The 14,406-nt window shown below is 42.7% G+C and overlaps 1 pseudogene; it reads right to left on the minus strand.

Moving 5' to 3' along the window:
* Nucleotides 1–684: 684 nt before the first annotated feature.
* Nucleotides 685–1,391, minus strand: LOC126950859 (60S ribosomal protein L31-like; annotated as a pseudogene).
* Nucleotides 1,392–14,406: the final 13,015 nt, after the last annotated feature.

Here is a 14,406-nt window from a genome sequence, read left to right on the forward strand (position 1 = left end):
GATTACAGCTATGTAATGGGAGAAAACATTTATCTGATAAGAGTCTTGTGTTTAGAATATATAAAGAACTCTTTTTTTTTTTTTTTTTTTTTTGAGGCGGAGTCTCGCTCTGTCGCCCAGGCTGGAGTGCAGTGGCGCGATCTCGGCTCACTGCAAGCTCCGCCTCCCGGGTTCCCGCCATTCTCCTGCCTCAGCCTCCCGAGTAGCTGGGACTACAGGCGCCGCCACCACGCCCGGCTAATTTTTTTGTATTTTTAGTGGAGACGGGGTTTCATTGTGTTAGCCAGGATGGTCTCGATCTCCTGACCTTGTGATCCGCCCGTCTCGGCCTCCCAAAGTGCTGGGATTACAGGCTTGAGCCACCGGGCCCGGCCTATATAAAGAACTCTTACAACTCAATAATAAAAAGATTAATAACCCACTTAAGAACTGGGCAGTAGCTGGGTACAGTGGCATATGCCTGCAGTCCCAGCTACTCAAGAGGCTGAGGCAGGAGGATTGCTTGAGTCCAGAAGTTCTCAGGACTGTAGTGTGCTATGATTATGCCTGTGAATAGCCACTGCATGCCAGCCTGAGCAAACACAGTAAGATATTATCTCTTAAAGAAAGAGATTTTGTGTGTGTGTGTGTGTGTGTGTGTGTGTGTGTGTGCGCCATTTTATAACTTGATTTGACAACCAGTGGTTAGTTCTCATTCGCAGTGGCACATTTTTTGAAAGTGGCAACTAGTACATAGGTAACAAAAGTATAGAGCTTGCTTGGTGATTCTTCATCCTCATTACGTTTTCTGGACAACTGCATATGGATACAGTATGGAATATTCCTTATTCCTTTGGCCCAAAAAGCTTTGTTTAGCCTGGTTTCAATCCCCTCATCTGGAATCCCTATCTCCTTCATGGCAAATTTCTTTTTCTTTTTCTTTTTCTTTTTTTTTTTTTTTTTTTTTTTTTTTGAGACAGAGTCTCCCTCTGTCACCGAGGCTGGAGTGCAGTGGCACAATCTTGGCTCACTGCAACCTCCGCCTCCTGTGTTCAAGTGATCCTCCTTCCTCAGCCTCCCAAGTAGCTGGGATTACAGGCACACACCACCACACCCAGCTAATTTTTGTATTGTTAGTAGAGACAAGGTTTCACCATGTTGGCCAGGCTGGTCTCAAATTCTTTACCTTAAGTGATCCACATGCCTTAACCTCCCAAAGTGCTGAGATTACAGGTGTGAGCCACTGCACCTGGCATGGTAAATTTCTAAATCTCTTTGAGTGTATGAGAGGCAGGCTTCTTGAAGTCCACTCCATGGATGCCCTTGTGAATGTTGATGGTGTATTCTCAGGTTCCCACGTCACCGATGGAAGAATGGCCTTTCTTGTTGCCACCTTTCTTTGTGGGAGCCATTCTGCTGGGCCCACATTGGAAAGGAGAGGGCAAAGATTCTGAATAGACATTTATCCATAAAAAGTATACAAATGGTCAACAAGCACATGAAAAGATGTTCAATATCATTAGTCATCAAAGAAAAGCAAATCAAAACCACAATGAGATATCACTTCACACCTACTAGAATGGCTAAAATCAAAGATAGAAAACAAGTATTGGCAAGAATGTGGAGACATTAGAACCCTCATATACTGTTGATAGGAATTTAAAATGGGGCAGCCACTTTGGAAAATAGCGTGGCAATTAGTTCTTCGAACAATTTAACATAGAGTTACCATATGATGTGGTTTGGCTCTGTGTCCCCACACAAATCTCATCTTGAATTATACTCCCACAGTTCCTATGTGTTTGGGGAGGGAATCATGGAGGCAGTTTCCCCTATACTGTTCTCGTGGTAGTGAGTACGTCTCACGAGATCTGATGGTTTTATCAGGGGTTTTTGCTTTTGCATCTTCCTCATTTTCTCTTGCCGCCTCCATGTAAGTAGTGCTTTTCACCTCCTACCATGATTCTGAGGCCTCCCCAGTTATGTGGAACTGTAAGTCCAATTAAACCCCTTTTTCTTGCCAGTCTTGGGTATGTCTTTATCAGCAGCATGAAAATGGACTAATATACCATACAACCTGGCAATCCCACTCCAAGGTATAAACTCAAGAGAAAGAAAATATATGTCCACTAAAACTATGGTATACAAGTAACATAGCAGCATTATTCATAATGTAACCACCCAATGGGTTCACCTTGCCCACTGCCTAGACAGAGTCAATTTATCAAGACAGGGGAATTGCAATAGAGAAAGAGTAATACACACAGAGCCAGCTATGCAGGAGACCAGAGTTGTACTATTACTCAAATCAGTCTCCTAAAGCATTTGGGGATCAAAGTTTTTAAGGATAATTTGGTGGGTGGGGAAAGGACAGTGATTCAAGAGTGCTGATTGGTTGGGTCAGAGATGAAATCATGGGAGGTTGAAGTTGTCCTCTTGTACTGAGTCAATTCTTAGGTGAGGGCCACAAGATCAGATGAGCCAGTTTATCAATCTGGGTGGTGCCAGGTGATCCATCAAATGCAGGGTCTGCAAAATATCTCAGGCACTGATTGTAGGAGCAGTTTAGGGAAGGTCAAAATCTTGTAACCTCCAGCTGCGTATCTCCTAAGTCATAATTTCTAATCTTGTGGCAAATTTGTTAGCCCTATAAAGGCAGTCTAGTCCCCAGGCAAGAAGGAGGTTTGTTTTAGGAAAGGGCTATTATCATCTTTGTTTTAAACTATAAACTAAGTTCCTCCCAAAGTTAGTTCAACCTACATCCAGGAAGGAACAAGGGCAGCTTAAAGGTTAAAAGTAAGATGGAGTCAATTAGGTTAGATCTCTTTCACTGTCTCAGTCATAATTTTGCAAAGGCAGTTTCAATAATAGCCAAAAGGTGGAAATATGCCAAATGTTACCAACTGATGAATGGAAAAACAAAATGTGTTATATCTGTTCTATGAACTATAATTCAGATATATTTCTTCATAAAGAAAGAGTGAGGCTCTGACATATGCTTGTAAAGGAAAAAATTGTTTTTTCTCTCTACTCACACACTTAACACAGAACACTCCTGTGACCAGATGTGTGGGTACCCTATATCTCAATTCAATTCTGATTACCTGGAGGTAGTGTCAGATCCCACAGATTGAGAGCTCAGTCCCACATGACTACCGCCATTTCAGATGCCAAACACATGTAATAGATGTAATCTATACTTCTGACTAATAGTCTATAAATCAGGGTTCTTACAACACTTTATTGGGTTTGATTAATTTTCTGGCTGATATGGTTTAGATATTTGTCCTCCCCAAATCTCATGTTGAAAACGTGATCCACAATGTTGGAGGTGGGGCATAATAGGAGGTGTTTGGCTCATGGGGATAGATTCCTCATGAACAGCTTGGTGCCCTCCCCATGGTAATGAGTTACTATGAGATCTGATTGTTAGAAAGAATCTGGGATATTCCCCCTCTCTCTCTTGCTCCTTCTCACACCATGTGACACACCTGCTCTTCCTCCGCCTTCTGCCATGAGTAAAGGCTTCTCAGAAGCCAAACATTTAGTGGTGCCATGCTTATATAGCCTACAAACCATGAGCCAAATAAACCTCTTTTCTTTATAAATTACCCAGTCTCAGGAATTCCTTCATAGCAATGCAAAATGGACTAATACCCTAGGGCAGCTCACAGAACTCAGGGAAACACACTTACCAGTTTATTATAAAGGATATTATGAAGGATGCAGATGAACAGCCAGATGAAGAGATGGATAGGGTAAGACTGAGAGTCGGAATGCAGAGCTTCCATGCCCTCTTTGGGCATGACACTCTCTCAGCACCTCCCTGTATTCAGCAACTCAGAAGCTCATCAAATCTTATTGTTCAAGAGTTTTTATAGAGTTTATCTATAGGCACTCTCCCTCCCAAATACACTTCCCAGAGGTCAGTGCGTGGGGCTGAACGTTCTAACCCTCTAATCACTGGGTCTTTATGGCGACCATTCCCATTCTGAGCTTATCTAGGGATGGCCGCTCTAAGTTTAGCATAAACTCAGGAGTGGTCAAAAGGGGCAAATAATGGAATAACAGAAAGACATGCTCTTGTGCCAGGAATTAAGGACAAAGACCAAGTGTATTTCATATTTTACAGTAATGCTGTACCATGGATAAACCTTAAAACATCATCTTAAGAAAAAGGAGTCAGTCACAAAAGACCACATATTTTACAATTCTATTTATAAGAAACTCAGAGTACACAAATCTGTATAGATGAAAAGTAAATTAGTGATTGACTAGAACTGGGTGATGGCTAAAGGGTACAGAATATCTTTTCTGGGTTGATAAAATGTTCTCTTTTCTGTTTATTTGTTTATTTGTTTGTTTTTGTTTTGAGATGGAGTCTCGCTCTGTCACCCGGGCTGGAGTGCCATGGTGCAATCTCGGCTCACTGTAACCTCCACCTCCCAGGTTCAAGTGATTCTCGTGCCCCAGCCTCCCAAGTAGCTGGGATTACAGGTGTACACCACCATGCCTGGCTAATTTTTGTATTTTTTAAGCAGAGACGAGGTTTTGCATGTTGGCCAGGCTAGTCTCCAACTTCCGACCTCAGGTGATCTTCCTGTCTCAGCCTCCCAAAGTGCTGTGATTACAGGCATAAACCACCACACTCGGCCTGGGGTGATGAAATGTTCTAAAATTTATTGTAGTAGTGTTATACAAATCTGTCAATATGCTAAGAATCATTAAATTTTTAAATTATCAAATTATTTTATTTTTAAATTTTTAAAACTTTAAATGTGTAAATTCTATATGAGTTATATCTTAATAAAACTATTATTTTTAAAAACGGAGAGAGAGAGAATGATTACAATTCTTGGGAGAGTGGAGATTTCGAATAGCTATTGGGGTTAATGTGATAGGAATTGGTCAAAGATAAACTACTTCTATCCAATGGTGAGAAACTGATTAAATTAGATTGCCTGCATGTGTGGAGTGTCAAGGCAGCAGCAGCAGAGTTCTGTAGCCTTCATCTCAGGGTCTGGAGGGCGGGGAGAATGAACAGGCTAAAGGGCTTGCACAAAAAACAAGGTCAGGGTTTAGACCTAGGCCGCCATATGCCTTTCCTGGGTTCTTTCCCTCTTCTCTGACCAGTCCTGTATGCTTTACTTTCTGCAGCCAATCTTGTTCCTGGGTTCATTTCCAAACGCTGTGTCCTTAAGGGCTCCACATGTCAGCCCTCTACTTTTCTCTCTCCACGCTCTCCCTTGGTGAGCACACACCCATTCTCATTTTCTGATGAGTCCAAATTACATGTCCCTAGCTCAGACCTCTCCTAAGCATCAGATGCAGTTACTCAGCTACCCACTGGACATTTCCACCTGATTGTCCCACACACCTTTCCAATGTAAATACCCAACATTGTTCCTTCTCTATCCAACTTATCTTCCTCTACTTCCTATTTTGGAAAATAGAAATCCTTTGAGGGTGAGCGTAATTTTGCACACAGTAGAATAGGAATTTCATAGAGTCCTGTCAAATAAAAAGTCTAGGAAGCCATTGTTTTGGACTAAGATTCTGCATTTTAGAGCAGACTAAAAATCAAAATGAAGTCACCCGTGCTAAAAGTTCCACATCACCAAACCCAAACTAAGTTATTATCTGACTTTCTAAGAAATTAGGAGAAAGAAATAACAGCCAATTTCCCAAACAGATCAGTGTAAATCTTCAATTGGCATGATAATGAAATTTCCTTTGCACTAACAAGGTACCCTGGGCAGAGGTAGGACGATCCTTGAGCCCAGGAGTTCAAGACCAGCCCTGGCAATGCAGCAAGACCCCACCTCTAAATATTAATTAATTATTTATAAAAGAGGCTGAAATAACCTAATGTTAACTAGTATTTTCCTATTATTCTAAGAGTAATTAACATACTCTTTGTTCTTTGCTTCTGCTTTCTTCAGCCCTTGTCTATGAAGCCAAACTCTTCTGCTCCGCTCATTGGAATACATTGTATTTTATAGAATGAAGTGTTGCTCTATTTTAGAACCACAAATAAAGCCAACTGAGATTTTTACACTAAATTTGTTGGAATTTTGTCCTTTGACAGCTCCATGAAATGAGATGGTTGATAGAGGCAAAGAGAACCAGGGAGTAAAATAGATTATTACAAAATTAAACTTTTGATCAAGCCACTCCTTTGGTTGAACACTTTCAATTACTTTTTAATATCAGAGATAAAATGCAAGTTCTATATACCGTTACTCATAATTCACCTTTAGCTATATACTTAATTTAAAGTAGCATGTATTAAACAGAAATAACCCAGGCATATACAAGGAATTGTCATATAGACTGACCTTGACCCCGATAGCTTATGGTCTAGCAAGGGAGGTTCATGAGTAAAGTGTCCATATGATGTGATAAATGTAAATAAGGATTAAGCATGTTAACAAAAGACCATGGGATTCTTGGAGAAAAAAGGGAGAACTTTATTTTCTTTCTTCTTCTTCTTCTTTTTTTTTTTTTTTTTTAGAACTCTATTTTCTAAAAGCAATCTGCAGTTGGAAAGATACAAGCCTTCAGTGCAAACCAAAAATGTGGTCCAAAGTGGGGTGGGGGAGGATGCAGAGTTAGAGATTATTATATAAAGGCAGAGCAAGGAGAGAAAGAGAGGGAAAGGGAAGGGAGGGAGAGAAAGGGAGGGAAGAATAGGATCTTGATCGGATGACTTTTAAGCCCCAAATAATAAGTCTTTCTTAAGTGGCTGGTTCCAGGTGGCAGGTTGCACCAGGTGGTAGGTTGCCACCAGGTGGTCTGTTGGTGGTTAGTTGGGGAATTTTCAGCTGTAGTCTATATTGACACTGACAATAAGAACTGATTTGGTTTGATTGTAGCCAAGAACACAGAGTGGGTGACTGCTCCCTCACCCAGTCATGGCTGCCTCATTCTCATGTTTTAACTTTGAGCTGCTCCTTTAGCCACAGGGGGCCCATTTTGTCTGTTGGCCATGGGCATATGTTAGCAAGTACAAGATGCCATGACAGCACCTAGGGCATCTCACCCAGCAATTTGGAGGGTACGGTGTGTTAGAAATGGCTTCCTTGAAGCCATGAGAGTTCCTGAAACAAGAACTACGAACAGAAGTTAGTCTACTGCCGTGGAGGAAAGAGTATACCAGGCATGAGCTTGGCCTGTCTTTGGGCTGCTTCAGGAATGGTGAGTGCAGAGTGTTGAAGCCTGGAGAGGGAAATTGGTGAATATCAACGGCAATCTTAGGGAATGAAGTGGGAGCAAAACTGAATGAGAAGGAAGGCTGAGGGCACAAAAGGGAATAGAACACTTTTCCAATAAGTTTGGCTGTGAAGAGGAGCAAAAGATAAGGCAAGAAGAAAAAGGGGTGTGGTTTGGTAGAGTGCTTGGGGTTATTTGTGTGTGTGTTTCCAAAGTAAGAAAGATGTGAGCATGACTAAGTGCTGAAGGGAAGAAGCCAGAGTCCTGAGAGCAGGGACAGCAGTGGAGCAAGTACCTAAGGTTGGAGAGGCTGAGAAACTGAGCAAGATGAAGGTATTAGCCTCATTCGGTGGGATTCGAAGAAAGAAGGAAGGATGAGCATGGTAAACAGGGTGATAGGAGTTTGACGCATTTCATTTTCAAAGTCACTGAGGGGGGCAAGTAGGATGAAGGGTTTGCAAAGTGTGAAGAATGTTTGAAATAGCCATAATGACTATAGAAGGACTGAGTAGGAAGGATTGAGTTAGAGTGAACAGGAAATGAACTAGTGTTTTCCGTGAAGTTTGGGAATACCTGAATTAGGAGTAAATAAGCAAGAAAACTGCAAAGGCAGGCAATTGGAATTTGAAAATGGAATGTTTACTTAATGATTTCAAAAGTAGATCAAATTCCAGGTGAAGGTAGAGTTTTGACCTAGCAATGAGACTGAATGACTAATTGAGAAAAAGATGTGAAGATATTTGGAATGAAGTCTGTGAGCTAAGAAGACAATCAGTTGAGTGGAGGACCCAAGTATGAACAAAATTCTGTTTGATGGCAAGTCTTGAGAAGAGGAAACTAGGGCTAAGGCTTTCAGTGACTGACAATGAGGAAGTAGAGGTATGAAGGTGATGGTCACGTGGAGAGTGTGCTACAACTGAATGGCATGACCTTACTTACAGATGCAGACTGTTTACAAAATAATGGAAGAGGAATCATTCTGAACCTATTTCCTTGCATCTATCATCTAGCAGTTGGGTGAAACTTTTTTTTTTTTTTGTATGTATTTCTGACCATGTTACTCCTTATAAAGGAAAAAAATGTTCCTCTCTTTTGCTCTCTCACACTCAACACAAAACACTTCCATGACCAGATGTTTGGGTTTCTTGTTTTTGTTTTCCATTCACCAAGCAATTCTCCAAAAGACACTAATTGTGTGTCCTATAATCCAATTCAATTCTGACACTATTTATCTGGAGACAGTGTCAGGTCCCACAGGTTGAGGGCTCAGTCCCACAAGACTTGCACCCTACTTTAGACACCAGTCACAAGCAGAAGGCCATCACCTCTACTTCTGACAGACTTGGCTACAAACTGGGGTTCCCATGGCCTCCTCCTTGAATTCAATTAATTCGCTATGAGGGTTAACAGATCTCAGGGAAACACTTACTTACATTTGCTGGTTGATTATTAAGGACATTATCAAGGATACAGATGAAAAGTCAGATGAAGAGATGGATAGGGCAAGGTATGTGTGGAGGGCAGAGTGGAGCTTCCATGCCCTCATTGGGCATGCCACCCTCCCATCACCTCCACATACTGAGCAGCCAGAAGCTTATCAATTCTAGTTGGAGTTTTCAGAGAGCTTAATCTCCAGCACTCCGCTCCCTTTATCCCGGATGTTAGTAGGTGGGGCTGAAAGTTCTAACCCTCTAATCTTCTAACTATTTGGTCTTTCTGGTGACTGGCCCCATTCTGAGGTTATCTAAGAGAGGCTTCACCTTCAGCCACTTCATGAGCATAAGCTCCGGTGTTATAGAAATCGGTTCATTTGGAAAAATGATATTCCTATCACTCAGAAAATTCCAAGGGCTTTAGGAACTCTGTGACAGGAACTGGGGACAAAGACCAAATAGATGTCATATGATACCGCACTCCTCTACTCAAACCCTCCCATGGCTTCCCACCTCCCACTGAGTACCCCCAGTATCTTCACCACGGCCTTCCCTGACTAGCCTGCCCCGTTTTCTGACTTTATCTCTTGCCACTTTACTACTTGCCTATCCTGCTCCAGCCAGACTGGCTCCCTTGCCATCCCCAAACCTGACAAAACTTGTGACCATCTCAAGCCCTTTGCACTTGCTCTCCCTCATGTCTGGAAATCTCTTCCCCTAGCGGCTCCCTCATCTCCTTCAGATCTCTGCTCCGCTGTCCCCTTCCTAGTTTCCTCCTGTGCCACCCCCACAAGTAGTCCCTACTCTATATCCCTGCTTAAATTTCCATTGGATTCATCACCACTGAACTTTAAATACATTTTTTTCCCCTAGTTAACCACTCCCAAAGATGTAAGCTACCAGATGGCAGGATTTTGATCATTCTGCTCACTGCTATATCCATAGCAGGCATAAAGACTAATTTTTTGAATAAAGGCAGTGGCAATAGCTGTGAGCAGGACTCTGACCCTATGTGCTGTATGTGAGATAACTCAGAGAAATGCTTCCATAGAGGGAAGTTGTAGGGAGGGAAGAATGTGAACATGTCAGGGTGTTGTCACCATGCGGGGGCCTTCCAGTGGGCACCCTGGGAGGTGTAGGTGGACCTGTGGTCATAGGTTGCTGATGGGAAGCCTGAAGCAGTATGGGACACACAGGCAGGGCGGATGTTAGCAGCGGCTAATCCACACAGGTCTGTAGCCTCCTCAGAAGAAAGAAGAATTCAATCCAGGGGCATAAGGCAAAGTGAGAGACCCAGGCAAGTTTTAGAGCAGAAGCAAAAATTTATTAAAAGGTTTGGAGCAAGAACAAAGGGAAGTAAAGTACACTCGGAAGAGGGCCAAGCAGGCGACTTGAGAGATCAAGTGCACGGTTTGACCTTCGACTTGGGGTTTATATGGCGGCATCCTCCTCCCCTGATGGTTCCCTTGGGGTGGGCTGTCCACATGCGTAGCGGTCGGCCGGCACCTGGGAGGGGGTGCGTGCACAGTATGTTTATTGAGGTTGCACACATGCTCCCTTGAGGCGTTCTTTCCTTACCAGTGCAGTGCTCCTAGAGGAAGGTCATATAACAGTTAAACTCTGCCATTTTGCCTCTTTGTGGGCATGCTTCAGTCCACTCACCCAACTCCTGAGATCTTATCGGGAAGCTGCTGATCACCAGTTTCAGGTGTTTCTAGATAATGGGAGACTGCCGTTCCCTGGTGCCAGCTGTGACCAATTATTATTTTAGCAACTGTTTTAACAAAACAGTTTAACAACTGCTTGACCATCACCTGATGGCTGTCCAACCAGCCATCTTTGTGGAGGCTGCCTCTTGGTGGAGGCAGGCGGATGTGCTCTGTCCTGCCCTGCTCATGTCTGACTAGCTACCTACTGTAACAGGAGGAACTTGCTTTTCAGAAAGTCTCCAAGAATAAAGACAGGGATGAGAAGTATGATAAAATTTTCTGGCTTTCCAAAAGATATATTCCTAACAGGCTTCCTGGATTCATTGTACTTCTCAAGGAATTCACATGAGAAACAGCAACAGACATGGGTGTGGGAAGATCACAAGATTTTTGGAAGGATTTGCCCATCTTGTGGCTGCATGTGTTACCAAGGGCTTCCTGGCCTGGAAGTAGGAAGGCAGGCAGAGAGCAGGTAGACGGTTCAAGACTGGATAGTACCCGGGTGCCTTATGAAGTGTTTTCCACGGCAGCAGCTCCAAGGGTTAAGGGGTTGGCCCTGGAGTTATGTCAGGTCTGGTCAGGCCTCCTGTTTGTTTTTCCCACCTCAAATGTGCATTCCCGGTATTTTCCTGCCTCTACACCTCTGCTCACCTACACTGTTCTGTCTGGAATTCCCTTCCCCTCCCACTCTACAGCTATTCACATTTTGGGCATCCTTCAGGACCCAATTCAAGCTCAAGCTCCCTGAAAAAGTTTTCCCTCACAGCCCCAGCCTGGAGGGATTGCTCCTTGCCTTAAACTCCCATTACAGTTATTGACTGGAGAATTCATTTTGCAATTAATCACCTACTGCCTTGTGACATCTCTTCAATTATGGCTTCAATTGAACTTTTATTTATGGTTTCTGGGTTGTATAACTTCTCTTGTGATGATGGTTTGTCATCTCTCCAGCTTCCCTGTGGGCTTCTTGAAGCCAGGAGCACCTTTTGCTTGTCTTTGGAGGCCCTATCACTTCACATAGCTCCTTAGACAGGAAGATATTCAGATTATATAAGTTGATACACTTTATTAATCATTGATATTCCATGCTGACACCTAACTGATAATCCTGTTTACTTTCAAATGATTATTTAACATGCGAGTACTGTAATAATATTTCTTCCCACCACAAACATGTTGTGTACTCTTCCTTTTCCATCACAGATGTTTCTGAGGACTAATGCTGTTGAGTTCTCTGTCAAACAATTTGATCTTAATTTTTCAGCAGAGATGGGAGAGCTTGGTAATAAGCGAACAGCTCTGGAAACAGGTGTCCTGGTTGGAGTCTTAGCTCTGCCATTTGCTAGAAGGATGAGCCTGGGCAAGTCATTTAACTTTTCTATACCTCAGTTTCTTCATCTGCAAAATGGGGATTATAACAGGCTTTTCACTGATCTATTTTGGGGGTTAAACAAATTACACCATGTGAAATTCTTAGGTCAGCATCTGGTGAATGGTGAAGCCCTTGATAACTTGCTAGCTGTTATTTCTGTGTGACTGGAAATTTCCAAGTTTAAAGTATGAGATTCACACATCTTTCCACTCTTCTTTTATCACTAAAGAACAGACAGCAGGCAGGGAAGCTGCCTCTCTGCCTCAGAACACCAGGCTGTAGTCTAAACTTTGCCACTTAGTTTGTGTTATTTTAGGCAAGATACTCAACCTCTTTGGGGTGCTGTGAAGATCAGAGAGTAAACATCTGTGCAAGTACTTTGTAAACAGCATACTTGCTTACCCAAAGCAAGGAGCTGTGGGTGAGAACAGGAAATACATTTAATTGGTTCCGTTTTGAAAATCTTACCCTTAGAAAATTCACTTTAGGAAAAGAGTAACTCTTTGTCTCACTTTGGCTGGATTACCGTAATTATCTTATGCGGCCTTCATATTTCTTTTCTGTTTCATGTCTTTTTGTTGTAGAGAGTTTTCTGGTTGTTGTTTAAAAAAAGAAAAAAGCTACTGCTGCTGTGGGAACTCTTTCTGAGCCTATGATATGCTTCCTTTTCTCATCTGTAAATCTGGTTGGTCTACTAAACAAACAGCCGCATTCACCAAAGTCATACAGATCCTTCATGATTTAAAATCTGTGGCTGTGCTTTGACAAAGGAGCTCTGTAGGGAATGGTAATGCGATTAGGATGGTAACTGGCTGGAGGAGGAAGAACACACCAACCAAATAACTCTCTTTGCAGGGTTCCTGGGAGACAAGTGTCAGAGGCAGGTTAAGAGCAAGGTTTCCAGCACCAGGCATTTGGGTTCAAATCTCCGCTCCCTACCATTTATTTTCTGGGTAATCTTGCAAATTATTAAAACTCTGAGTGCCTCTGTTTTCACATCTGTAAAATGAGAACAACTATAACACCTAACTTATAGAGCTGATGGGGAATTAAATGAGTTAATATATGTAAAGTGCTTATGTATAACACAGTAAGTGCTAAGTAGTTATAATTAACATACACATAGTCACTGGCAGCAAAGGCATGTCTTTTTGTACTAAACGAGCCTTCCCAAATGTCAATGCATCCTGAGAAACTGTGCTAGGACAAATAGAGGATTCATTTTGTTTAGTCTAGAGGATTAAAAATAATACACGCCTAATAGGTTTATCTTCCTCTTTCCCCTTTTCCTCAAGGCCACAGCCAAGGTTAGGAAAGATGGATCTGGAACATACTGATTAGCTTGAAAAAGATAAGACAGTGAGTGAGCTCCAATACTGGTTGAGCCTTCACCTAGGTCTTCCTAGGACAGGAGTCATGCTCAATGAATTTACTCCCTGGCTTATTTTGCCCAGCTGATAGAGGAAAAGAAAAAGGATGATGATGAAGAGGAGGGAAGAGAGAGAAAAAGAAAGAGGATTGGTTTAGAGAATCTGGGCCTCTCTCTGGAGTAGGAGCCAACCCTTGGCCCCATCGTTCCTCTTCTACCTCTTAGAAGGGAATGTGGTAGCCAGAGAGAGATGCCTGGGCCTTCTGCATAGTATAACTTGCCCTCAAGTTTGAACTACCTTGTCTCATGAGTTGCATGAAAGGAAGAGAACCCACAGAATGAAAGGTCAATAAGAATCAGGCAGATTGGGCCTTTTCTTAGGAAGAGAAGGCCAGCCCCTCACTCCTTCTTACTTTTCTGACTTTATAAAAGAAAATGCATTCAGGCTGGGCGCAGTGGCTCACGCCTGTAATCCCAGCACTTGGAGAGGCTGAGGTGGGCAGATCATGAGGTCAGGAGATCGAGACCATCCTGGCAAACATGGTGAAACCCCATCTCTACTAAAATACAAAAAATTAGCTGGGTGTGGTGGCGCGTGCCTGTAGTCCCAGCTACTTAGGAAGCTGAAGCAAGGGAATCACTTGAACCCGGGAGGCAGAGGTTGCAGTGAACTGAGATGGTGCCACTGCACTCCAGCCTGGCAACAGTCTCAAAAAAAAAAAAAAAAAAAAGAAAGAAAGAAAGAAAAAGAAAATGCATTCCAAGAACCCAAGGGAGGGATCCTCAGAACTGCAGAGCACTGCGGAAGTGTGTGGGCGGTGGGGAGCTGTGGACATTGTTGTCTAGTTTAGCACTTCTCAAACTTTGCTGTGCATCAAATCACCTGGAAATTTTGTTAAAACACATGGATGGGGCTGAGACTTTGCATTTCTAACAAGCTCCAAAGTGATACCATCTCTGCTGGACTGAGGACTTCAATTTGAGTAGAGTCTTCTAGATGAATGGTGTCCTAGAGCTGCATGATATACAGAGTTTCCTGCCAACCTACTACATCCTTGAAAATGTGGCCCATCTGTGTACACTTAAACCTGGCCACTTGCTTCTTGGATGCAGGGTGACAAGAAATGCCCCAGTCCTTGATTCTGATCCCAAACTTTGAAAGAAAGAAGAGGGAAAAAAGAGTACAAAGGTTCTTATCTTGGCCAACCAGTTCTGTGAGTGATTTTTTCCAGTCTGTTCACAAGTAGAATTGGCTGAAGGAAGTCTAATATGATTATCACAGCTTGGTGACATTTCATGAACTCTTGTCTTACGCCTTAAATTCAAGGATGT

The sequence above is a fragment of the Macaca thibetana genome, chromosome 3 (genome assembly GCF_024542745.1).
Source record: "Macaca thibetana thibetana isolate TM-01 chromosome 3, ASM2454274v1, whole genome shotgun sequence".
Classification (NCBI taxonomy): domain Eukaryota; kingdom Metazoa; phylum Chordata; class Mammalia; order Primates; family Cercopithecidae; genus Macaca; species Macaca thibetana.